The sequence below is a fragment of the Platalea leucorodia genome (genome assembly GCF_965183815.1).
Source record: "Platalea leucorodia genome assembly, chromosome: 4".
In the NCBI taxonomy this organism is placed as follows: domain Eukaryota; kingdom Metazoa; phylum Chordata; class Aves; order Pelecaniformes; family Threskiornithidae; genus Platalea; species Platalea leucorodia.
The window spans coordinates 80,404,805-80,429,787 of record NC_138826.1 but is presented as its reverse complement, the minus strand read 5'-3'; positions in this window follow the sequence as shown (position 1 = coordinate 80,429,787).

Here is a 24,983-nt window from a genome sequence, read left to right as displayed (position 1 = left end):
GAAACAATGGGATATATCTGATTAAGAGAGAACTCAACATGAACATATCTCAAAGGAATTTGTGGAATCTCTTATTTAAACTAGTGATAAAGATGTAGATACTACATACATTTATAGTAAAGCACATCAACTCCTGGCTACAGGGAATCTTGAAAAAAAAATATTCCTGTAAAACCAAATATTCTATTTAGCAATTACATATAGTTCAGTTTTCAAAGATGTTCAACAACGATAGATTTCGTTATTTCCATGGAAATTGTAGTTGTTCACAAATTGGAAAATGCTATGTGTGAAAGCTAAGAGAATGGACATCAATGGACCATATTACAATGAAAGTAAGAGACATTAGGGAAAGGAGAAAAAATTTTAAAAAAAAACAAACCAACATCTAATTGAGCCATTTACTGAGAAAATGCATCATAACACTAAAAAGTCTTTGACATACTTTCTGTCAAAATTTAAAATTATTCTTTCTGTTCATTTCACCAGATTTTTGTATCAAGAGAAAACCAAAAAGATGGACTACTTTAGATTCAAGACCTTGCTTTAATCTAAAGTTAGAGATAAACTACTCAATATTCAAGCAATAGATAAAAGAAACATAAATGTTACCTGCATTTTCTTGTACATGGCAAAAGCACTGAAAAGTTCTGAAAATAGACTGATTTATCATTCTTCAAATCTGAGTCATAATGGTATTTCTCAAGATCATCAAAGCATATCAGAAGCATTTGCTAGCTCCATCCATAAGAACCACAAATTGTTTAAAACCTTTTTAACAGGTATCAGTCCTGTACTAGGATTTAATCTTAAAATGAGGTAATTTCAGATAAGAAATCACACTTTAAAAAAACACACTGAAGAACTGTAGCTCATTCTGGAAACATACACCTTCTTTTTTGAGCAACATTTCTCCACTGAAATTATTACTTTAGAGAGTACCTATAAAAACTGATTCTTACCTTATCAGCAAAATATTTATTTTCCAATAGTTTGAAATGAAAGTTGTTCTGCAGATTGAAACTTTAGATTATCTCTTAGACTAGTAGTGGTTATAGAGTTATACCTAACAACATACTGCACTTGTCTTCTTGAGTCTTTTAAACAAGCTGTCTTCATTGAATCTTGACCATTGTAATTATGGGGGGAGTTTTGCCATATTTTCCCATCTGACATTTAAGTTTCTGAAAATCTACATCCATAATCCATGGGCTGAATCACCTTCTCTAAATAGCTAATTTTCTACATTGAGAAATTGAGCATTAACTGTTAAGGATCAAAAGACTAAAGAAGAAATCAAAAACCATCATGAAAAAAGGCAATGCAAAAAGAGCTCTCTTTGACCCTTTCAACTCATATGAAAGGGTTGTATATGTAATATATAAACATGTTCCATGTAAACAGGCATTCACAGTTTGATCTTTCCTGAGTAGCACTGAACAAATAGTCTAGAAAAGATAATTTTGCATGCATTTGTGATGGGAGTATGAGTCAGCCACAAGCTTGTGATGAACATGTTCTCCCTACCGCCTCTTTTTTCGTGATATAACCTTGACAAAAGACAATAAAAGGTTTGTAAACTCTGCAATTAGGTTTTATCAAACCACAGAGAAAAACCTGATATTGCAGAAAATAAATTTGTAGAGAAAAGAAGCTTAGATCTCCCAGATGAGACATTAAATAAAATACCTGAGAAGTAATTCTACCCTCTTCAACAGTTTGGAGGAGGAAATGTCCTCCCCTTGATTCTTTCTTTCCATTCCAGGAACTTGCTTTGATTTACAGGGAAGAAAGTTTCCATGTCATCCCCTGAGAGTGCCAAAAAAAAGACTTTCTCCTGTCTGTGACTTACTAGCTGAAAAACTACTCTACTCCTTTCAGGAATCTCCCAGCTATATCCATTTTGCAGGCTTTCTTCTTGTTGGCTTTTTCAGGTCTGTCTGTCTCACATTGCACTCCAGAAGCTCTTCTGAGCTAAGTGTTGTGAGTTCTCAGGGAAGCAGAACTTCCGCCTGTATGAAAAATTACTCCTGTTCGAAGTGCATCAGTCACAGTAACACAACCAGGGAGCCTTCGTCTCTGCTACTTGGCTACATCCTTTTAACCAAAAAGCACGTATACAACAAACTGTGAATGAACAGGCTAGGCAGTCAGACCATCTGTTAGCATCACAAAATAATTGATAACAGGCCAATTTTTCTTTTTCTAATTAAATATTTACATTTTAGGCTATTGAATGAGCAGAAATACTTCGAAATGTAACCTAAGTGCTACTACCATTGTGATTCTGCTAAGTAGGAACACAGACCTTATGTACAATTCCATGTTATAGACTTGTCTATAAACTTAACTGAAGCATAAAAATGTAACAGATCAGTGCAATATTGGTATAATTATTTTAGACTGCAACATTGCTATAATTTTGGTTTTTTCCTTGATCAGGCCTTGATTTATTTTCATGGTCAGCTCTTTCTCGTACCATAGCATGCAGTTAGTTAATGAAAAATGAATCTATGAATCATGTTAACATTTACAAGCTCTGAAAGAGTCTTAAAAAGTTACCCATCACCAAAAATAATAGGGTTACTGATATACTGTCCCTTAAAAACTCAGGAATTGCTTAAAATTATGAAATTCCTGTGATTGAAGCAGCTACGACAAATGTGCGAATAACATCAATTTAGGTATTAATATTGGATTCTCATTTTCTCAAAAAGCTCAGTAATGATCACAAAAAATCTGGAAACTATTGTGAACCTAGGAGGTGATAAGAATTTAAATTCAGAACGTTCTTGAGCTGTATCCAAATCAATAGAAGTCATTCTGGGAAGAAAATATTTTCTAATATATACAGACATTAGCAGTATAACAGTACAGTAAGACTGAAAAAATGTATTCATCTGATACATTTCTAACAAAGAGTTTAATAGCTTCTCTACTATGGATATCATTTTAAATGGAAACAATTTTTTCATTCAGAACAAGTTCAAATACTATACAAAAATATTTTTTCCTGTTAAAGAAAAAAAAAATAAACAACTTCAGGGAGAAAAACAGGTGCAGAACTCCTTTGCAATAGTCACAGTTGTAGATTATGCAAGGCTGAGACTAGATAAAAATGGCAATCGTACTATAAAATTTCCAAGTGAACTTAGTAGGTTAAACGAATTCACTAAGAGATCTGACATACTGTCATAGACTGAAAAACCTGACTGAGAAGAGATGGGTAAAATTCAGAGAAAGAAGATACAACCCATTGTTCTTATTTAAAAAAAAAAAAAGAAAACCAAAAACAAACAAAAAACCAAACCCAAAAATCCTAGAGTCTTTTTTGTTAAGTATGAAAATGTTCCACGCCTATCATTATGAGCTGATATATAAATATATCCATTAATTTAAACAAGCAGCTTGGAAATTTGTTTCCTAATGAAACTGTGTATGTTGGAATTTGATTAGAATATGAAATGCCTAAGAACTAACTGCTAAAGGTAGGTAACCCACACATAAAACCCCCAACAGTAGGCTTTGTTGAGTTGCTGCCATGGAGATAGACGCTTACTGACATGACCCTTCTTATTTGGGGACAGTTTGCCTGAGAGAAACCTCACTGTACACATGCACATTTACGGCACAGAGAAGATTCTGACTCTCCTCTGCCACAGAGTGCCTAAATAACTCAATAAGGTTATCTGTGCCTGAACACCTAGCCGCAAGTTAGGTGGGCACTAAAGAACAGAATGCTCCCAAACTCCACGGTAGTTGTCTTTGCACTGGCACCTAATTTAGCACCTGCTTTCATACTTGTTATGAAAACACTGGACATTTTGGTAGGAATTTGGACAAAAGTAACTAAAAGAAAGATGGGATATTGATGTATTAGGTTACATAAAAAAAAAATTTTGTTGCTTGATAAGGCAAGAAGTAATAAGGACTATGACAATTCTACACGTATAGTGTACACTACACAAACAATGTTCTATATGTCCACGTAGGAGCAAGTAGACACTTGTGATAAGGTAATAAAATGATTTGTGTTTGGATCATGCTATAGTTTGTTGTGTGTCTTTTTTTCTTCTTCAACAGAGTATTAAATATCAAGATCTTTCTAGAAAAAGACAACTTCACGCTCTCTTAAAATTGAATAATGACATTTTCTATTGTCAGAAAATGGATTCTAGGATCAGGGATCTCGTATGCTGTTGATTCTGTTGCCCACAACTTTTCTGCTATTTACCAGAATCAGTTATTACTTTTAGGACATGCCTAAACTTGACAAAGGAAGCCTTCAGAGAAAGCTTTATATTTAGCTAAGAAAGTCGCCATTCTGCATGTGATGCCAGCTGATTATAATTTGTCATCACTTGCAAGGAAGTCAACACCTTTTTAAATAGTCTTTTTCTCTACTTAATGCCACTGTTTAATATCATTCTAAGAATATTCTGAGTCAAGGCAAACTACCACTTTTGGAAAAAAAAAAAATTTGAGAAAGCTGTCTATTAGCTAACAGTTAACACACAGAATGAGTCTAAATCACATAGTCGGCTGATTCTCAAAGATCAACTCCTCCAAGCTCCAAAATTGTCTAGTCTGTCATGACAAAAATGGCAGGCAAGAAAAGCTGACAGGAGGTCTTTACAGGTGAACAAGGAGATCCTAACAAAAGTTAAACATAAATAGGAAACATACAAGAAGTGAAAGTAGGGCCTGGTCACCAGAAGGAATACAAAGACATTGTCCAAACATGCAAGGGATGGTGTTAGGAAAGCCAAAGTCCACCTGGACTTGTGAATCCAATGAGGCACATGCAGGGCAACAGGAAGGACTTCTACATATGTATCATCAACAAAAAGAAGATGAGCGAAAATGTAGGCCCATTGCTGATCAGAGCAGGAGAACTGGTGACAAAGAACATGGGAGAGGCTGAGGTACCCAATGCCTTATTCACTGTGGTCTTTACTGGTTAGACGTGCCTTCAGTCACTACTGGCCAATAACAAGGTGAAATTTTTTTACTGTCTTCATTAATGACCTGGACAATGGGATAGAGTGTTCCTTCAGCAAATTTGTAGATGTTACAAAGCTGGGTGGAGTGTCAAGGATGCATGAGATGGGTGTGCTGCCATCCAGAGGGACCTCTACAGGCTGGAGAAATGTGCAGACAGGAACCTCATGAAGTTCCACAAAGGGAAATGCCAAGTCCTGCAGCTGGGGAGGAACAACATCAGGCACCAGTACACACTGGTGGCCAACTGGCTAAAAATCAGCTTTGCAGTGAAGGCCCTGGAGGTACTGGTGAACAAGCTGACCATGAGCCAGCAATGTGCCCTTGCAGCAAAGAAGTCCAAGAGCATACTGGGATCCATTATGCAGAATATTGCCGGCAGGTTGAGGGAAGTGATCCTTCCCCTCTCCTCAGCCCTGATGAGACACACCTGGAATGCAGGTCCAGTTCTGGGTTCCCCAGTCCAAGAGAGACATGGACTTACTGGAGCAAGTCCAGCAACAGTCCACAAAGATGACTAAGGCCTTGAAGAATCTTTCATATGAAGAGAGTCTGAGAGAGCTGGGTCTGTTCAGCCTGGAGAAGAAAGGTCTGAGGAGGGATCTTATCTGTGTTCAAGGTCTAAAGAAGACAGAGACAGACTCTTCTCAGTGTTATCTAGTGACGGGACAAGAGGCAATGGGCACAAGCTGAAATACAGGAAATTCCTCTTAAACATATTAAGGAACTTTTTCACTGTGAGGGTGATCAAACACAGGAGCAGATTTGCCATAGCTTTTGTGGCATCCCCATCCCTGGAGATGTTCAAAATCCAACTGGATACAGCCCTGCATAACCTACTCTAGCTGACCCTGCTTTGATCACAAGGGTTGGACCAGATGATCTGCAGAGGGCCTTGCCAACCTCAGTCATTCTGTAGTTCTGTGATATTCCTTCTTTGTGTATGTACTTTTTCAAACCTCTATGCATGCTCAAACAATTTTATTACATAGACTCACAGGATCATAGATCAGTTTAGGTAGGAAGGATATCTTAAGGTCATTTGACTTAACCTCCCCAGTGAGAGCAGGGCCGTGCTATTGCTAAACTAAAGTGACAGTGCCACCAATCCTTCAAAAAGGTCTGGAAGAAGATACAGGTAACCAGGATGCCCATATCCTTCATGTGCCTTCTCGTGTCATTAATTAGAAGCTGCTGTTGTGAGACATTATGAGACTGATTCAGTTTCCTACAAAAATATAAGGACGAGTATGAAGTTTCAAAATGATCAGCTTCCTAGATACAGATATTCTTAAAAATCAGAGCTGGTTCTTGCCTGCTGTGACTTTAGCTCATCCCAAATAAGTAAGACAATCTGTGGGCTGATAAAGAAAAAGATGCAAAATTTGCTTTAATCTATCTTCCTTCTTAAATCATTGAATTATCAGAAATTGCTTAATTGAACAGATAGAAGAATCAAAATATATCTGAATATTAAAAAAAGTTTCTGAAATTATTTGCCTCTTCCAGAAACTCTCTCCTATAAAATATAGTGAGATATATCAAAAGCAGTGGGTATCAAGACTCTCAGTACTTTTTAACAATTTATTATATGAAATGTTTTTAAAGCAAAGTTAGAGTTTTCATTTTTACATCTCAAATAAAGAATAAACTTTTATAATACAGCTTTAAAAACACAACCTGGCCATGTATTGATAGTATTTACTATTTTTTTCATATATTACTCTTTGATTGGCCATTATGAAGATTTGTGCTGTAGCAAGGCTAGAAGATTTCTGCATCTCAAAGCTCAGCATGAATTTCAATTTTAGATTATTTCATATACCTGTAGCTTAGTAAAGTAATTTTGCCAAAGATCACTTGAAATAACATGTATGATTTTCTCCTGGTTTATTTGGAGCATTGTTTTTCTCCCATTTATACGGACAGCCTAAAAAATAAATTGCTGTATGACAAATGGAATACCTTTATCTTTTTTCTGTGTCGTTCCCCTTCTTCTTCTTCTTTCTCTATAGTCCCCAGGGCTTTATGCCCCAGTGAGTGCCTGAGGCTGATAAGGAGGGGTTACTTTGAGTAAGCAAAACAATTAAGCCTCTAATCAAGTAATGAATTTCTGTCAATCACCTTTTCATACTGCAGGTGACACCTGCCTGACACTGTCAGTTCCAGCTGACATGGATTCTATCTTATACATAAATCTCTTGACTTAATGATCACATATGAAGCTATGAGTCCACCAACTCCTACATGTAAAAATACTTTTTCTGCCTAAGCTTCATCATTAACATACTTACGTTAATGACTTGGGAAATGAAGTTGACATGTACTGTGCTAAAATATTACTGTAAAACTGGATCCTAGGCTAGTGTGCTGTATTCTGATGGCTTTTGAGGAAAATACCATCCGTTCAAGGTATTCCTTAGACCCACTCTCAGTGAGACTAAGTATTCATCAGCTCCAAGATTTCTTTTGCTTAAACAATTCTACTGTGTTGTATCAAGAATATTTCTAGGGAAACACCCATCACGTGAAATAAATGTCTATTCTGTTTTCTGGCAAAAATTCTTTTCATATTTGGCTAAATGAGCAGCATGAATTTAATCATGGACAAAGTTTTGTTTGTTTTACATTTCTGACCTGCTAAACTATATTATGTCAAATTATGGCAAATTACAGGGCATCACATCATGTCATATAGTTCACACTGTAAATCAATTCAGCTTGACACAATATGACAAAGTAATGCAATGTATCAGTTCTATAACCACATTCTTTAAGTAATGAAGTAATATTTCAGCGTACAAACCAGAACACCTATTTAGTATTAAATATCCATCATCTGCTCCAAAGGCAGCATGTGGAGCAATTGAGTCAGGTATTTACAGGAAGAGGATATTTTTGTTGTCTTCTCTGTTAATTGATTAAACAGTACTATGCTAGCATTCTTTCCACATTATGAAAACTCATTTCATTAAAACACTCACTATACACGTCAACAGTCTGGGAACAGTACATATGTCAGCTGATAAATACATGTGATACTAAAACATGCAACTTGGCTTTTAAGCAGCACTAGTCTTCACTAAATCCATGAGTGAACCTACTGCTTCAGTAATCAAACTCCTATTGAATAAGAAATATTCGTGCAAGATTGTGGTATGAACAGAGTGTTTCCAGGGCAACAAACTTGAAGTGAATTTTGTTCAATAAAAATATGCCAGTTGATTATAGTAGTAATCTGTACAGTAAATCTGGCAGGAGTGACCAGAATACTAGTCCCTGTCTCCATACAGCAAATACAGCACTAAGCAGCACGAAGATGCAGGTCACATTTACACTGCCTCACCACTCATGTTCTAAGGATTCATGTGGAGAGCAAGGGCCCAATAACAATGCTGCAGCATCAAGGAGGTGTAATACTAAATACATGTCTACAGTGAGATTGCAATGCAGAACACAGGTACTTCAACCAGTTTTGCTTAGCAGTAGCAATTTGAGCTGTGACGTGGAACTCCACAAAAATTTGAACAGTAATCTACTCAGCTTCTGGAGAGTGTCCACACTGATCTCCATGCTACTAAAATGAGATTGCTCCTGGTTACGCTATACTGCATTAAAAACTGAAGTGTGATGCCTCGCTGTTGTTTCTGCCAGCTAACCCTTGCATTCAACAGGGGAAACCCTTGCAAAGGTAACAGGGCTTTCAGTCAGTGCCCCTTTAAACATCTGCTATAGTGTGAGAAAAAGGAATGGTGAATAATTAAGCAGCCTAAGTTTCCAAAGCAATTATCCCATGAGCTTCTCCAATTAGATAGCTTAAATGGGAATGGAAAATATTTTAGAAAGGCACTTTTTCTTTGATATTTTCCAGTTTAGTTAGCCATGTAGCCAGCTGTACATCCCTTTCTGCCATATGAATAAGAGGAGCAGTGTCAGGAAAGAATTTAGAGAGAAAGGAGGCTACTTAGCCCAGCATTTTTGACATAATGTCAGTTGTTGAGTTATGGTCCAAGGAAGAAATGGGGGGAATATGGAGGAGAAGGGAAAACAGGCAGAGAAGTGTTACTTGAAATAGACCAGTTAGAATTTTATTAATTTTACACTAAAAGGGACAGATCTTTCTATATTTAAGAATTTCTTTCATCCTGTCTTTTGCCAAAGAGGACTTCTATGGAAAAGGCAGGCATTGTTATCCAGAAAATTATATCTGGATCTTATTTCTGGCTCCCAAAAACTTACAGTGAGGCATATCATCACTTTAGAGAAAAATCATTATTCAGGTAGATAAGCATAATTTGTGTATTTACAAAATAGTCTGTTTGTACTTTTTTTTAAACCATAGTAGAGATCTCTGAGAGGTAAAAGAAATTCTCTTTTAACAGTCCATTATACAAAACAGTTATCTCTCAATCTAAGAATAGTAATCAGAACACTGCTAAACAGTATTTTAATTGCTAAGTAGAGTGCCTTAGGTTCCTTAATGTTTATATGCAAACATTATAGAAGATAGAGGTTTCTGTAATTGTATATGTAAGAATGTTATGGATCTTCAAACTAATTTTTGAATGAAGTTAAAATGTTCCCTTTCAGTGTCAAAGTCTATTTCTTTTGTTTGTCACAAGATACTATTTTTCATTATCATTCATATCTACCTGTCTATGTATCTATCTATCTATCTGTCTATATCTACTCACAAACATACATACCAAAAACCTTGTCATCTATCATCAGAAGCAAGTCTACTTTGGTCACTTTTTTTTTTTTTTTTTCTTTTTAAATAATAATGGAGTATTAGATGAAGTAAAAAGGCAGAGGACATGCACTAATAGTTTATAAAATGCACATTGTTTTTTGTTGTAGGTACTGAAAATAATGCACTTGAAAATAAAACATGTCAAAGTACTGCACACATATTACCGATTCTATATGGTAAATTTGTAATATGTTGTTAAAAAAGTGAGACAAATTGTTTTGGATAAATAATTCAATCACTAAGAATAAAATTTCAGGTTGATAAGCTACTTCAGTTTGGCATGATGAATGAATAAAGTTCAGAAATTATGCTTTTCTACTTTTTAGCCAAACAAATTTCCTTGATGATGTAGTGTTTTATATTGCAGCTAACTAAATCTAATTTAAAAAAAAAAAATACACAACTAAAAACTAAAATACTTTTTAAGGCCTTCCAAAGTATTACATTGCTCTCTGTATGAGCCTTTGTATGTGTATTACTTGGGGAAGGCAAGTTTAATTTGAAGCTGAGAATTTTGACATGCAGTGTTGGCATTGAACCAAATGTGTGTTTACTTACATACCTTGTATCTGTGGTTGGGAATGGATACTGGATACCAACTGTGCATTCTTGAGATTCAGTTACATCATCTGACAATACTGAAAAATTTAAATCCTCACCACAGAACAGGTAAGGGACCCACAGGAAATCCCTGCAGGAATCCCTGGCTATGGAACAAAGCTAATGTAAAGAAGATCTAGTGCTACTGAATGTCTTGCACAAATCTTTTATTATAGGTAGGAGGAATACTCACAAGAAAAGATTAATTCCCTCAGTTAAAATAGCCCTAAGGCTGTGAAGTTTCAAGCTATTAGAAATCAATAGTTTGTCCTTATGTGTTCATACAAATACAGAATTTGAAAAGACATCCTGCAGATTTTGTTCAGAAGAAAAGTTAGATACATGCATGTAACTGTGGATTAAGAAGTTTTTGAGAACTTTGTTTTATCTTTCCTGGGCACTGAGTTTGCCTACTGCTTTATCAATACAGAATATTTTTTCACATTTATTTCTAGGAAAGAATTAATAGATTTCATCTGCATGTACTTAGAAGACTACCTTATTGCACACAGAGGCCAAGTATTTCCGCAACGTGACCTAGAAGTCTGCCGTTCTCATGCCATTAGATATACTGTTTGCAGTACTTTTATTTTGAATAAATGCATTGCATCCAGTAAGTGATCTTTATAATCTCAAAACATAAATCCTTGCTCTTTATGGTTCAACCCATACATCCTGGCAGTTTTCTCTACCAAGATCATTATGAAACAATGCACTATAGGGAATGTTGCTATGCATTCAACGTTTCTACTCACATGTTTATCTGGGTTTCTATCCATCTCTTCTTTTATACTCCCTCTTTCATTTCAGATGTGCAGAGATTCTTTCGGTATGGACTTTGAACTCTTTCTGTTAACGTGGTTTTCTACCAATATTTACACAAAATCAATGTAAGAAAATATATCATTGTCACTTTTACGTGGCCATACGGTAATTTCAAGTTCTAGTAAGAATTCAGCTTTTGTTCCTGCTATTTTTTTTCTTCTAATAATAGTAAACTAAATAAAGCAATGGACGGAATGATATGGATTTGTATGTGATTATGTTCCCTTGGTATCTTCATAGAAAATTATGATGTTTGAGATCTATGCTTCGTAATTGCTTTTGTGAATAGTAAAGTCAAATGTGAAAGCCAGTGAAGGCAGAGTAATAGTATTAAAATATACAAAGACATCATAACAACAAAATAAAATTGTATGCTATTTAAACATTTCTGGCAGTGGCCAATACAGAGATGTCTAGAGGAGATGAAACATTTGTTTTATACTAGCGTCCTTCAGCTTATCTACATATGTATTATCACTCAAAACAGAAGTATGTTGTGTTTTATGTTTGTCCTCAGGAGGCTGGATGCATCTATATAAGTGACATGAAATAGCATAAAATACCTTATACTAAATATTATGCTATTTTTGGCCACTACAGGAAAAATAGATTAATCTCATCAGTTCAAGCACCATTCATTGCAGATAGGTTTCAAATACACTAGCTGCCTGCAGCTAGTGCTACTATTAAGTGTGCAAGGAGTTACTATTTCTTGCTTTTTCCATCATGCCTAATTACAAAATGCCTAACTATGATTTTTTAAAAACTTTTCTAATAGGATTTATACAGCATTATATTAATAAAATGTATATTTTTAATATAATAACAATAATATAGTCTCATATATATATACATGCAAATATATATAGCCTTTTGTCTTCTGTGGTCTTGAAATATTATTCACTTGGCTTAGGAAGCAACAGATGCTTTAAACTTCTTGCAAATATTCTGGCTCATACATTTAGTTTCACTTTCAGTACAGGCAACCTTTTATGAATAAGCTCTATTCAAATAATAAATCACTGTATTTTTTCGCCCTAAGTTATCACGGTAATTCTGTTCAGAAAAAAGGTAAACAAGCAGTTTTGGGGATGACCCATTTGCAGTCGGTGGCTCCTTATTTAATGCTGAGTTTCAACTACATATATTTACAATATATATGTATATCAGCTTTCTTTCTCACCCAGAAACCTGGAAAACTAAAATATCAAGTCTCCTTCGTCTAATACTCAAGACTTGTAAGCACTAAAATTAAGGATCTAACCTAATAAAATAATAACACATTTTCTTGGTAGTGGAGAAATAGGAGAATACATTAAATTTAACATAGCAGACCAACCAATCAGTCAAGACAGACTGACAGTTGCATACAGCGGTACCTTCAATCTTGCTTCCTCCTTTCCTTCAGTACATTCCATCTATACTTTGCTTTTTAAGTGTGATAGAATCCAAAATTTTGACAGGTTTGAGACACTTCATTCCATTTCCTATATTGGCTTCTGCTGTGATAATATGACTGCTTAGATCACTAGGTCTGCATCAGTTACTTAGTTCTCACTACTACCTTGAAGATAACTCAGAATCTTAAGGGGCAAATTGATTGTATATAAACCCCTTGATATCACAACCACAGTGGAGGGATTCCTTATAGGAGTCTCTTACTCCTTCACTGTTCTTGAGTTTTGAATCACTTCCTTGCACAAGAATTCAGACTGCAGTCTTTCTTTGGATAACATCTCAAGTTAAATATATTTTGCATTGTTCAGTATCCAAAAGTTAAAATCGCATTATGTTATCCTTCTTTCAGTTTAACCAAAGATGTTAAATGCAATAGCTTTCCCATTCATTTAACTCTTCTTTCTCACTAATAGGTGCAGTCATCAGATCATTTCTGCGTGTCTTCATCATAGCACAGAACAGAACAAAACAGGATAGGATAACATAGCATAGCATAGCATAGCATAGCATAGCATAGAATATTGCAGTTGGAAGGGACCTACAGTGACCATCTAGTCCAACTGCCTGACCAATTCTGGCCTGACCGAGTTAAAGCATGTTATTAAGGGCATTGTCCAAATGCCTCTTAAACAATGACAGGCTTGGGGCGTTGACTGCCTCTCTAGGAAGCCTGTTCCAGTGTTTGACCATCCTCTCAATGAAGAAATGCTTCCTTATGTCCAGGCTAAACCTCCACTGGTGCAGCTTTGAACCATTCCCATGCATCCTGTCACTGGATACCAGGGACAAGAGATCAGCACCTCCCTCTCCACTTCCCCTCCTCAGGAACCTGGAGAGAGCAATGAGGTCACCCCTCAGCCTCCGTTTCTCCAAACTAGACAAGCCCAAATTCCCTAGCCACTCCTCATAGGACATGCCTTTCAGCCCTGTCACCAGCTTTGTTGCCCTCCTCTGGATGCATTCAAGGACCCTCACATCCTTCGTAAATTGTGGGGCCCAGAACTGCACACAGTACTCAAGGTAAGGACGCACCAACGCTGAATACAGCAGGATGATCACCTCTTTTGACTGGCTGGTTATACTGTGTTTGATGCACCCCAGGATGCAGTTTGCCCTCTTGGCTGCCAGGGTACACTGCTGACTGATATTGAGCCTACTGTCAACCAGCACCCCCAGATCCCTTTCTGCATGATTGCTTTCCAGCCACTTCTCTCCCAGCCACTTCTCTCTCAATTTATACTAGTGCCTGGCATTACTCTGTCCCAGGTGCAGAATACAAAATTTGGACTTCTTAAATTTCATCCCATTAATCATAGCCCGATGTTCCAATCTATCTAGATCCCTCTGGTAGAAAAGGACCAGGGGGTCTTGGTGGACACCAAGTTGATCATCAGCCAGTAATCTGCCTTTGCTGCAAAGCAGGCTCCCAGGTTGGATTAGGGAAAGCATTGCCAGCAGGTTGAGGGAGGTGATCCCTCCCCTCTACTCACCACCGGTCAGGCCACACCTGGAGTGTTTTGTCCATTTCTGGGCTCCTCAGTACCAGAGAGACATAGACATACTGGAGAGAGTCCAGTGAAGGTGATGAAGGGACTGGAGCATCTCTCCTGTGAAGAAAGGCTAAGAGAACTGGGACTGTTCAGCCTAGAGAAGAGAAGGCTCAGGGGGATCTTACAGAATCATAGAATCATGGAATCGTTAAGGTGGTAAAAGACCCTTAAGATCATTGAGTCCAACTGTTAACCTATCACTGCCAAGTCCACAACTAAACCATGTCCTCAAGCACCACATCTACCTGTCTTTTAAATACCTCCAGGGATGGAGACTCAACCACTTCCCTGGGCAGCCTGTTCCAATGCTTGACTACCCTTTTGGTGAAGAAGTTTTTCCTAATATCCAACCTAAACCTCCCCTGGAGCAGCTTGAGGCTGTTTCCTCTTGTCCTATCGCTTGTTACTTGGGAGAAGAGACCGACCCCAACCTCGCTACAACCTCCTTTCAGGTAGTTGTAGAGAGCAATAAGGTCTCCCCTCAGTCTCCTCTTCTCCAGACTAAACAACCTCAGGTCCCTCAGCTGCTCCTCATAAGACTTGTTCTCTAGACCCTTCACCAAATTCATTGCCCTTCTTTGGACATGAAATAGCTGAAGGGAGGGTGCAAAGAAGATGAAGCTGGGCTCTTTCCCGTGTTGCCCAGTGACAGGATCAGAGGCAATGGGCACAAACTAAAACACAGGAGGTTCCCTCTGAACATCAGGAAACACTTTTATACTGTGAGGGTGGCTGAGCACTGGCCCAGGCTGCCCAGAGTGGTTGTGGAGTCTCCCTCCTTGGAGATATTCAAAAGCCAACAGGAGGTGCTGCTGGACGACCAGCTCTAGGTGGCCCTGTTTGAGCAGGGGGCTTGGACCGGATGACCTCCAGAAGTCCCCTCCCACCTCAAACATTTCGTTATTCTGTGATTCTATTCTTCTGCATTAGGTAGGAGTTCTCCTCAAGAATTATGCTTTGTCTGAATACATGGAAAAAAAGATGGTCCTGATTAAGCTGAAGATTAAGATGCAGCAACACACACAGTAAAAACTTGGAAACACTTAAAGCATTTCCCATTTCAAGATTTACCCAGATAATTAGCATAATGTGCCTAGTCCCTTTAATTTTCAGCATTGCAATGGCAGCCAGAAACAAAGAAAGAAACAAAGAAACCCCCAGACTTTGAAGGGGAGGGACACAGGACTGACAGACCCAAACTACAAAAAACAAGCAAAGAAACCAGACAAGTGGTCTGTGCAGTGGATGAGGAATTGGCTGGCGGGCCACACCTAAAGGGTGGTGGTAAATAGCTCTTTTCCAAACTGGCAACCCGTCACAAGTGGGGTCCCCCAGGGATCAATATTGGGCCCAATGCTATTCAATATCTTCGTAAGTGATGTGAATAACAGGGTCAAGTGTAGCCTGATGAAGTTTGCAGATGACACGAAACTGAGTGGGGAAGTAGACACTCTGGAAGGGAGAGCCACCCTGCAGGAAGATCTGGATAGGCTGGAAGAGTGGGCTAACAGGAACCTTATGAAGTTTAACAAGGACAAGTGTAAGGTCTTGCACCTGGGGAAATATAATCCAGGAGTGCAGCACAGGCTGGGATCCACTCGGCTAGAGAGCAGTTCTGTGGAAAGGGACCTGGGGGTCCTACTGGACAGGAAGCTCAATATGAGTGAACAGTGTGCTGCTGCGGCCAAGAAGGCCAATAGGATGCTGGGTTCCATCAAAAAGGGCATCACCAGCAGAGATAAAGAAGTCATTATCCCTCTCTACTCAGCGCTTGTCAGGCCACACCTGGAATACTGTGTACAGTTCTGGTCCCCGTTATACAAAAAAGTTGTGGACAGGCTGGAGGGGGTCCAGAGAAGGTCCACCAACATGATCAAGGGTCTGGGAAACCTGCCGTATGGGGATAGGCTGAGAGAGCTGGGCTAGTTCAGCCTTGGGAAAAGGAGGCTTAGAGGTGATCTCATCACCATGTACCAATACTTAAAGGGGAGCTACAAAGAAGATGGAGACTCCCTTTTTACAAGGAGCTACATGGTGAGGACTAGGGGTAATGGGTACAAGTTACTCCCAGGGAGATTCCAATGGGACACGAGAGGAAAATTTTTCACAATGAGAACAGTCAATCATTGGAATAATCTCCCCACGGAAGTGGTTGACTCCGCTATGCTGAACACGTTTAAGACTCAGCTGGACATGGTGCTGGGCCATCTTGTCTAGACTGTGCAAATTCTTGCCTAGAAAGGTTGGACCAGATGATCCTTGAGGTCCCTTCCAACCTGGTGTTATATGATTCTATGATTCTACGAAAAAGTTTTTGGAAAACAACTTGCATAAAGAAAAAAAAACAAAAGAAAATGTTAAAAATTCACTACTGACTACATAAGAATATTTTCCTTTTTTTTTAAAGCTGATCAGGTTTGGGCCTTATTTAACTAGATCTAATAAACTATACAGCTGGTTCTTAGAGATCCTTATTGTCTCACCACTTTGACTAGTGTTGCAGTGGGTCTTTTGACAGCAAGGGAAGCTTCAAAGCTTTAAGTGATTTCAGTCTCCATTTGGCTGCCAGGCTGCTTTTCCCCAAGGAAGCACACACCAGAGCAATAACACCTTCTCTGAAAGTGAGCAGAGATCTCGCTTTTCCTCCACTGACACTTTTTGACAGAAGGTAAGGGAGACGTACAAAAAGTGCAAGGCAGTTTTAAGGTGAGGTTAAATGTTATAGCTGTTGTAATCTAACAGTTTACTGCAGCAGAAAGGAGGAAACCCCTCCTTCCACCTCATTCCTCTAATAGCCTCAGTCTCCCTGGTCTTTTGCTGATGTGATTCAGGTCTCAGATTCATCAGGTCCTTAGCTGACATAATTCAAATTATTAAACTATTGGAAAACTACGCATTATTTCTGCTGAGTTAGCTTTCCATCAGGCTTGTGCTTAGAGTGGCTCATGGAGGGGTTTGGCAAGCTCCAGAGTCAAAGCTGCTGAAAAGCCTCTCCAGAAGAGGGAAGGACATAGCATGACATAGAGTCATAGAATCATAGAATCGTTAAGGTGGTAAAAGACCCTTAAGATCATTGAGTCCAACTGTTAACCTATCACTACTAAGTCCACCACTATACCATGTCCTCAAGCACCACGTCTACCCGTCTTTTAAATACCTCCAAGGATGGAGACTCAACCACTTCCCTGGGCAGCCTGTTCCAATGCTTGACTACCCTTTTGGTGAAGAAGTTTTTCCTAATATCCAACCTAAACCTCCCCTGGAGCAGCTTGAGGCTGTTTCCTCTTGTCCTATCGCTTGTTACTTGGGAGAAGAGACCGACCCCAACCTCGCTACAACCTCCTTTCAGGTAGTTGTAGAGAGCAATAAGGTCTCCCCTCAGTCTCCTCTTCTCCAGACTAAACAACCTCAGGTCCCTCAGCCGCTCCTCATAAGACTTGTTCTCTAGACCCTTCATCAACTTCGTTGCCCTTCTCTGGACACGCTCCAGCACCTCAATGTCCTCCTTGTAGTGAGGGGCCCAAAACTGAACACAGTACTCCAGGTCCCTTCAGTGTTGGCAAGATGCTAAATTGGCTCAGCTGTTGCAAGGTATTCATGCACACCCTCACTTCCTACAAGGAACAATAGTAAAACATTTTATAAGATGCTTAACATGGATCACAGCAACAAGGAGAATATCAGCTTGTACATAGGAGGGAGTGGAGGAGGACTGAATCAACTGCTAGGCAAGGAAGGTCAGATACAGGAGTGACACTTCAGTGGTTTCAAAGTGCTAAAAATCATCCCTAACTTTCAGAGACTGTGGTGCATTAATTGCAACAGATCTATAAATGCTCTTGGGAATACAGAACACAGAAAACAGATCAAAATATTTTTCTTAGAGTATTTAAATATTTTGTGAGTCTGATGTGGTTTTTTTATCAGTTCAGTTTGGCAATGTCTGTTTTCTTCATGACTTCACAAGCAGAGGATAGATAAAATAGGTTATTAACCCCTTTTACTCCTATCCTTTATACAAACAAACAGCTGGAGAAAGCATACTGGTCCCTATATTTCTTCAAAAATATTAGCCTGATAAAGTTGAACCTTTTAAATTTTAGTTTCTCTCACTTTTGTCATACGGTACCAGAAAAGTTCAACCTGACAAATGCAAAAGGGTAAGAAGACATACTGGAGAAAGGATGTAAAGCTTAACTAGAGACAGTTATCAACTCCTCCTTGATTCAGAGTGTACTTTGATTTTATAGAGTCTCTTCCATCATTACTTATACAGTAATGTTCTACATATTTGAAAACACAAATTAGAAATGCTTCTTGGTTCATGTGAAAATATCCATGCTTGCCAAGGTTTCTTAATGTTAATTGCTACTCAAAAAGTAGTCAAATTAGAACTTGATTTTTTTTTTTAAATAGAAGTGTGTGTAATGACAACATATCTTAGAAGTGTATCTCAAGTAATACCCATATAAAATACATATATTTCATACTGTTAAAATAATGAAAATTTGGGGCATCAAATTAATAAGAAGCAGTCAAGGAATTCTTTAAAATTCTTTGAAACAGAATTTGTTCATCTGCCTTACATTCTGACGAAGCAGCTTTCAAAATTTGAGAAGGTATGGACAGTTAGAAAGTGTTGCTAGTCTTCAGCAGCAGCTGGAAGAAAAAAACAGAAGCAGTTTTATGTCCAAACAAATAATCTACCTTTCAAAGCCTTGTTAATAGACACAGTTTAAGATAGGAATTTCACACTGATTGACCTGTAGGGGCAAGCAGGGATACTTAAACATACTGAGCCTCATTCCACTCTCATTTGTTCCATTGGCTTCAATGTAGTGACTTCCAGTGGTGTAAGAGGTAAACTGGATGTTAAATGACATTCAGAACAAGTTCTATTACTATAATTTCTTCAGGAATGTTATTTATCTCTCTGTGTGTGACAACAATTGTAATGACTGCATTAAGATAAAAAAGTAATATTCAAGCTCCCCAAATAAACCAATTTTTTAATTGCACCTGAAAAAACCTACTGCAGAGAACCCTATGTATTTATTGGCAAAAAGAAGAGACCAGCCCTGGATGTTTCAGAATAACTTCCACCCTCAACAATACACAGAAAGAAAAAGCATAAGAAAAGATTAAGGGTATAACACTCTTACTTTTTGAGGCATATTTACTTTCTACTGCATAGAAAGGAGGAAAAAGACTAAAATCTACAACAAAAATTTTAGCTAAAATAATCCTTGAACCATATGCTTACAAGTCTTCAAGTTTTCTTACTCTAAAATGAAGGCTTTCCAGAAAGGCAATAGAAGTAGTTATTACAGGTTTTCAAATGTGGTTTCATATCATTTAGGGGCTTGGGAGTGGGGAAGTGGGCATCAACAAAAAACCCAAAATCTTTGGAAGCTTTTCAAAACAAAATGCTTTGCTTAAAATATGTCAAACTAAGGTCAGACATAGAACAAAGGAATTCAGATCCACTTTTAGAAAATTATATTTAAAAATATGTAACTTGAAAGATATTACCCTGAAGCCAATATCAATTCTTTTAATCATGGACTTGTTGATATTTTGTGAGCTATGTACCTTTCAACAGGAACACCAGCTGCTTTGGACCGTAAACTTTGTCTATTAAGAGAATATAAGTGACTAGAATTGTGTTAATACTTGATCTGAATTCTCTTAAGAGATGGGGAGAGAGTAAGGCAGGAGAAGTGAATTCTGGTACTTATTTATCTTTTTTTTTTTTTTCCTTAAAAAAAGTTGAACAAATATCTACTCAGTTGCTTAAATATCAGTGTCTACTAAAATTTCAGATATTCTACATAACTGAAAAAAGGGGCTGGAAGATACAACTCAAGACTTATGTGAGGCCTTGGACTAGCCTGTAGCTAGGCATGGTATCCCATGGTTTAAGAAGATGGATCACAGTTTGGGAAGTTTTGAAGCATTTCAACCAAAATAAGACAGCTTTGCAAACATGAACTAGCTTGGTATGTTCTTTCCACCCTTATTTCTTGATGTGCTTTACAATAATCAGATATGATTCTCAGGGGAAACCATCTTTTCACTCTTGCTCACTCAAAATTGTGAAATCATGTGTGTGAAAGCACAGATTTGCTGTATGTCATTAGATCTACTTATGTCTTAACAGAATTACTACATAATTGAATGTGTTGTCTAGCTAATGGTCTGTGTAAAAGATACACTTGAAACAAAAGAATGCACTTCATAAATGCTGTAAATAGTGACAAGTCAGTCCTGAAACCTAGAAAGACATATAAAAGGAAGAAACAAATAAGGTCATAGCACATCCTCATGTTAGAAATATCCAGTTTTTGCCTGAAAGCATTCATTCTTGTTTTGTAAATCTTATTGTTACCCAGGCCCGTAGGCCCTTCTTTTTCTAAGCACTTTTTCCAGTAGTTACCTCTTAGAGTTCAAAGAACAGATAATGTCATGAATTATTTTTTTTTCCCGAAAAGTCCCTAAGAGATGTTATTTATATCCACTGTATAGATTTAGGATAGTTACCACAAACACATTCCCCAATATAAAACATGAAAGAAGGAAGAAGAATATAACACAAGTAAGAAGGTGCCTTTTTTGCACCAAGTTCTACATAGTATCTGTACCTTCTAGGGGCTCACTCCAGGTAAAGAATAAACTCCAACCTGAAACAGCTGTTAAACAAGCACAAGGGAAACCCAAGAGCATTGCAGAAAAAGGTCAAAACAGATCTTTTGATTTTATGATTTGTCTAGCACACAGCAGAACAGAAAGGAGTGGAATGTAAGAAGATATCAAGGAAGGAATACAGTCAACACTTAAGCTTACTTGCTCAAGCAAAGTGGAGCACAGGAGATAAGTGGTATTGGCTAAGGACTGCTGAAGAATGTAAACAAGACAGGTCAGTTTGCTGTACTGCTGTGAATTCCTGTGGAAAATTAACGTCTTTTTTTTTTCTTCTTCGGGGTTTTTTTAGGAAACCATTGACATAGGAAAGGAGAAATAATAGCAAACTAACAGTGGAACAGGAATACCAGTGAAACCAGGACAGGTAGAACACTACATTCTAAAGAGGATGGATTTAACACCATAACAAACTGTGCTTGAGTTTTCTTCCTTCCTAGAACAGTTTCATTTGTTTATGCTATACCACATTTTGTAATACAGTTATTCACACAAATGGCCTAAAAGGATTGCAGAAGGCAGCAGAAAGTTCCAGATGAAAATGGCACAATATGTGGGCACACCATAGATCTCTATCAAGAGAAGGGGGCATAGCTATTACTGCACAGCAAGGTAGATGAAAAATAACCATATGAAGGTAAAGATAGAACAGAAAGATGTTAATCTTAATTTATTTCCTATTATTTAATATTACCCTCCCTTTTAAATCTTTCTTTAATGTGTTTTGTTTCAGCTTAATTTGAAGAAAAGATAATCAAAGATATTGTTATGTTGCTCTTGGTTACTCCCCAATGCTATATATCAGAAACAATTATATTTAATTAGCTAGTGTTTTAAGTAACCCAACATTTAAAAGGAAACATACAATTGGACCCAAAGGAGACAAAATGGAATCTGATCTGGAAAAGTTAGGTTTTCATATGAGCAACCTATAATAAGAAATACCTATATTACCATTTCGGGCTGTGACATTCATAACTGATTGCACAAGATGCTGAAATATCCATGGGTATCCAGAAGCATTTCAAGGGGGCTCTATATATTTAAACAAGAAGCTTGGGAGATTGGGAAAAATACAGCTAGTGTGCATATTTCCTTTAAAAAATAGCTTGCTGGTGGTAGGAGCGTCTAGGGAGAGTTTAATAAAAGCCTCTTTGCCTCATTCTTTCTGAGGTCCATAGGAAAGGAAGTACTTTAACAGAGTTCATTGGAAATGGGACAGAATCAATCTCTCTTGTTTTTCCTTCAGCCTTTCCAAGACTCTAGAAGAAAGGAACTTTCAGGTGTTGCATACAGGAGCAACATATAGTGCCGTAATTTATTATTAATGACTTGAAAAGATTATATTCCATAAATAGAAGAAGTTAAACACACTAGAAAATGCTCTTATCTCAGACTGACTGATTTTAAGCCTTATGGGCTTCTGAAATCTCCTTCTTCCCCTATCTTTTTTACCTATTACTATCATATTTATTTCTTTCAGCAGTACCTTAAAAAAATATGACAAACATCTGTCACTTGTGACTAAACATCCAGTTCAACATATCCACTGCACTATCAAGTACACCATACACAAGCTCATACATCATTTAGTCTTAGTAGCATGACAGCAGCACAGCAAGTGCACTGGACAAGAAGCTACAGGTAAGAATTTTTATTTTTTTCAGGGCTTAACTCTTGCTTAGCCGTGCATCTGTCTTTTTGTGTTCAAGTCTCAGATCTTGTACTCAGGTAGAGTCACAACTAAGGAATGAAACAAGGCCAGGACTTTAATTTGAATGTGGCAGTGCTTTTTTCATATCTGCAGCAACTCCCGCGCTTGGAATAGTTCAAAAATGTCTGGCTGCTTCTGCAATTTAGAGATCTTTCATTTTTAGGTCAGCCTGCCTCACAAGCTACACTGACAGACATGCAGTAAGCATTTCAGATTAGGAGACAGATGCTGTAACTCCTATTTAAACACAAAAGTTTAAAAGGCAAGAAATTCTTCTTTACAGATTTTGTTTTTAAAACCCCTGTTGTGGTATGTAATCCTTATGCTTTACTAAGAAGCTCCTGGAGTCTGGCAGTACAGATACAACAGCAGGCTTCTGTTACATATCTAACATCAGAGATTTTCAGAATTAAATATCCTAACTCCCCATGGGAAAGGGTGGAACATCACAGCAAACAAGAAAATATCTAACTCCACAATTAATTTGTCGTACTTTAAGGAGAGTTCTGCCCATGCCCAGGTTTGGAAAATATTTTGCGAAATAAATACTTGCCTATAACAAATTTAAAATCAGAAGTACGATTTTCCTCTTCATTATTCATTGTTTCAGAAAAACAACATTCTCTGGACAGTCAGCATCAACTTGTGGCAATGTTATATGCAGCACAATGGATTTTTGCTTTTTTTGTTTAAAGGTTAAGGATTGTTTTTTGCTTGGGGGGATTGCTGACAAAGCACTTGGCAATAGGTACAACATACCTACAGTAAGTAGATCAGAGTATTTTACCTACAAACATGCTGCAATAAAGTGCCATCATTCAATCAATACAGATTACTTAGTTAACATTTTTCTTAATGTATCTGGATTACTAGTTCATTAGATCATTACCTGATAAATAATGTGGGTAGTGAATTGAAAGAGTAACTACATACCTTCAGGAAGAACCTGCCCGATAACAATAATCCATTAGAAAAACTGGCAGTATCCTCTGATCTATTGCCTGCAAAGCTATGACTTGATGGAGAGTTTCATTCCCTCTGCTCAGCACTCCAGAAGAAAATCAGCACAATTTAAATATTTCTCAGGATGTGACAGCTTTCTAGATCCCTGGTTGCATTCTGTTCCCAGGGGTTGACAATCTGGTGTTCCAGTGTGCATAGAGCAGTGAAGATGAATTGAAAAAGCTTGAGATAAATTAGGGATGGCTAAGTTAAAATTGTCTCTGCTCCCGAGTCTCTCATCTGCAGTCTGCAAGCCTATTTTGCTGCTAGATGGCAGGCTGCCTCAGTGAGTTCTTCTAAGCGACAGGGAGCATTTTCAATGAAGAAAAATTCTCCCATTATCTAAGCTAATGTGACTGCAGCTAAATCTAGTCTTAAAAGTGTCTACTAGCATGAAATTCATTCTCACTGTTGCTTTCTTTCAAGCCACAAGTTAAAAAAGAAAAAAAAAAAAAAAAGGAAAGAAAAAACATAGCACCACCATAGATTTTTCTATCTGAAAGAAATACTCAAACTTTTTAAGCTGATAAATGTCAGCACGTTTCATGATATAGCTGTGCCCAACAATCTAAGGAGGGGAAATTTTCGCTGTTTCCCAAACTTTATCTGCTTATACGTAAATTGTTCTTCCGCTGCCTATTCTTTCTGTTTTGCTTTTAACAGTTATCATTTCTTTGCAATTATCTTAATTTTCAATGTTCCAGGAGAGAAAGTGGCAGTATTTTCCCCTGGTTGACAAAGAATGAAGTGGCAGCTAAAATTATGAACAATTAACATGCTTAGCTTTAGTAGACAATCACCAAAAAAAATGTGATTGATATTTTGCCATGCCACTAAAAATTTTTGTTAAAAAAAATAAAACTTTTGTAACAGGTTGTTGATACTTAATTATGAACTACTTCTCTGATTGCACTAGTTTACAAGGAAGATAAAACTGAAATTTTCTAGATATCAGTTTAGTGCCAAAGCTGTTTGACAAGGTCACTAATTTCAAGCTGTTATGTAAAAACTTGTTATATAGATGGCTCAAGCGCTGGAGGTTTAATATTTTATCCTCTTAAACTTTGGATATAATTTTTTTTTAAAAAAAAAAGGAATAATTTCAAAGAGCCAGTGTCAGACATGCTCCTTAGTAAACAGGCACTTTTGCAAATCCTTTCTTTAGTTTCAGATGATCTAGCTTTCTGGAATCCTAGGTATCTACCACCAACAAGTTTCTCAGATTTGAATTCTCAATATCATGAAAATTCAGGCCGCCACCCTAAACTGTAGACAGAGATACAGCTGAATACATGTGAATATAGCCTCAGTTCTAGAGCATTCTGAGAACGATAAATAAGTATACGTGCGAGTTTTGGCTGGGATAGAGTTAATTTTCTTC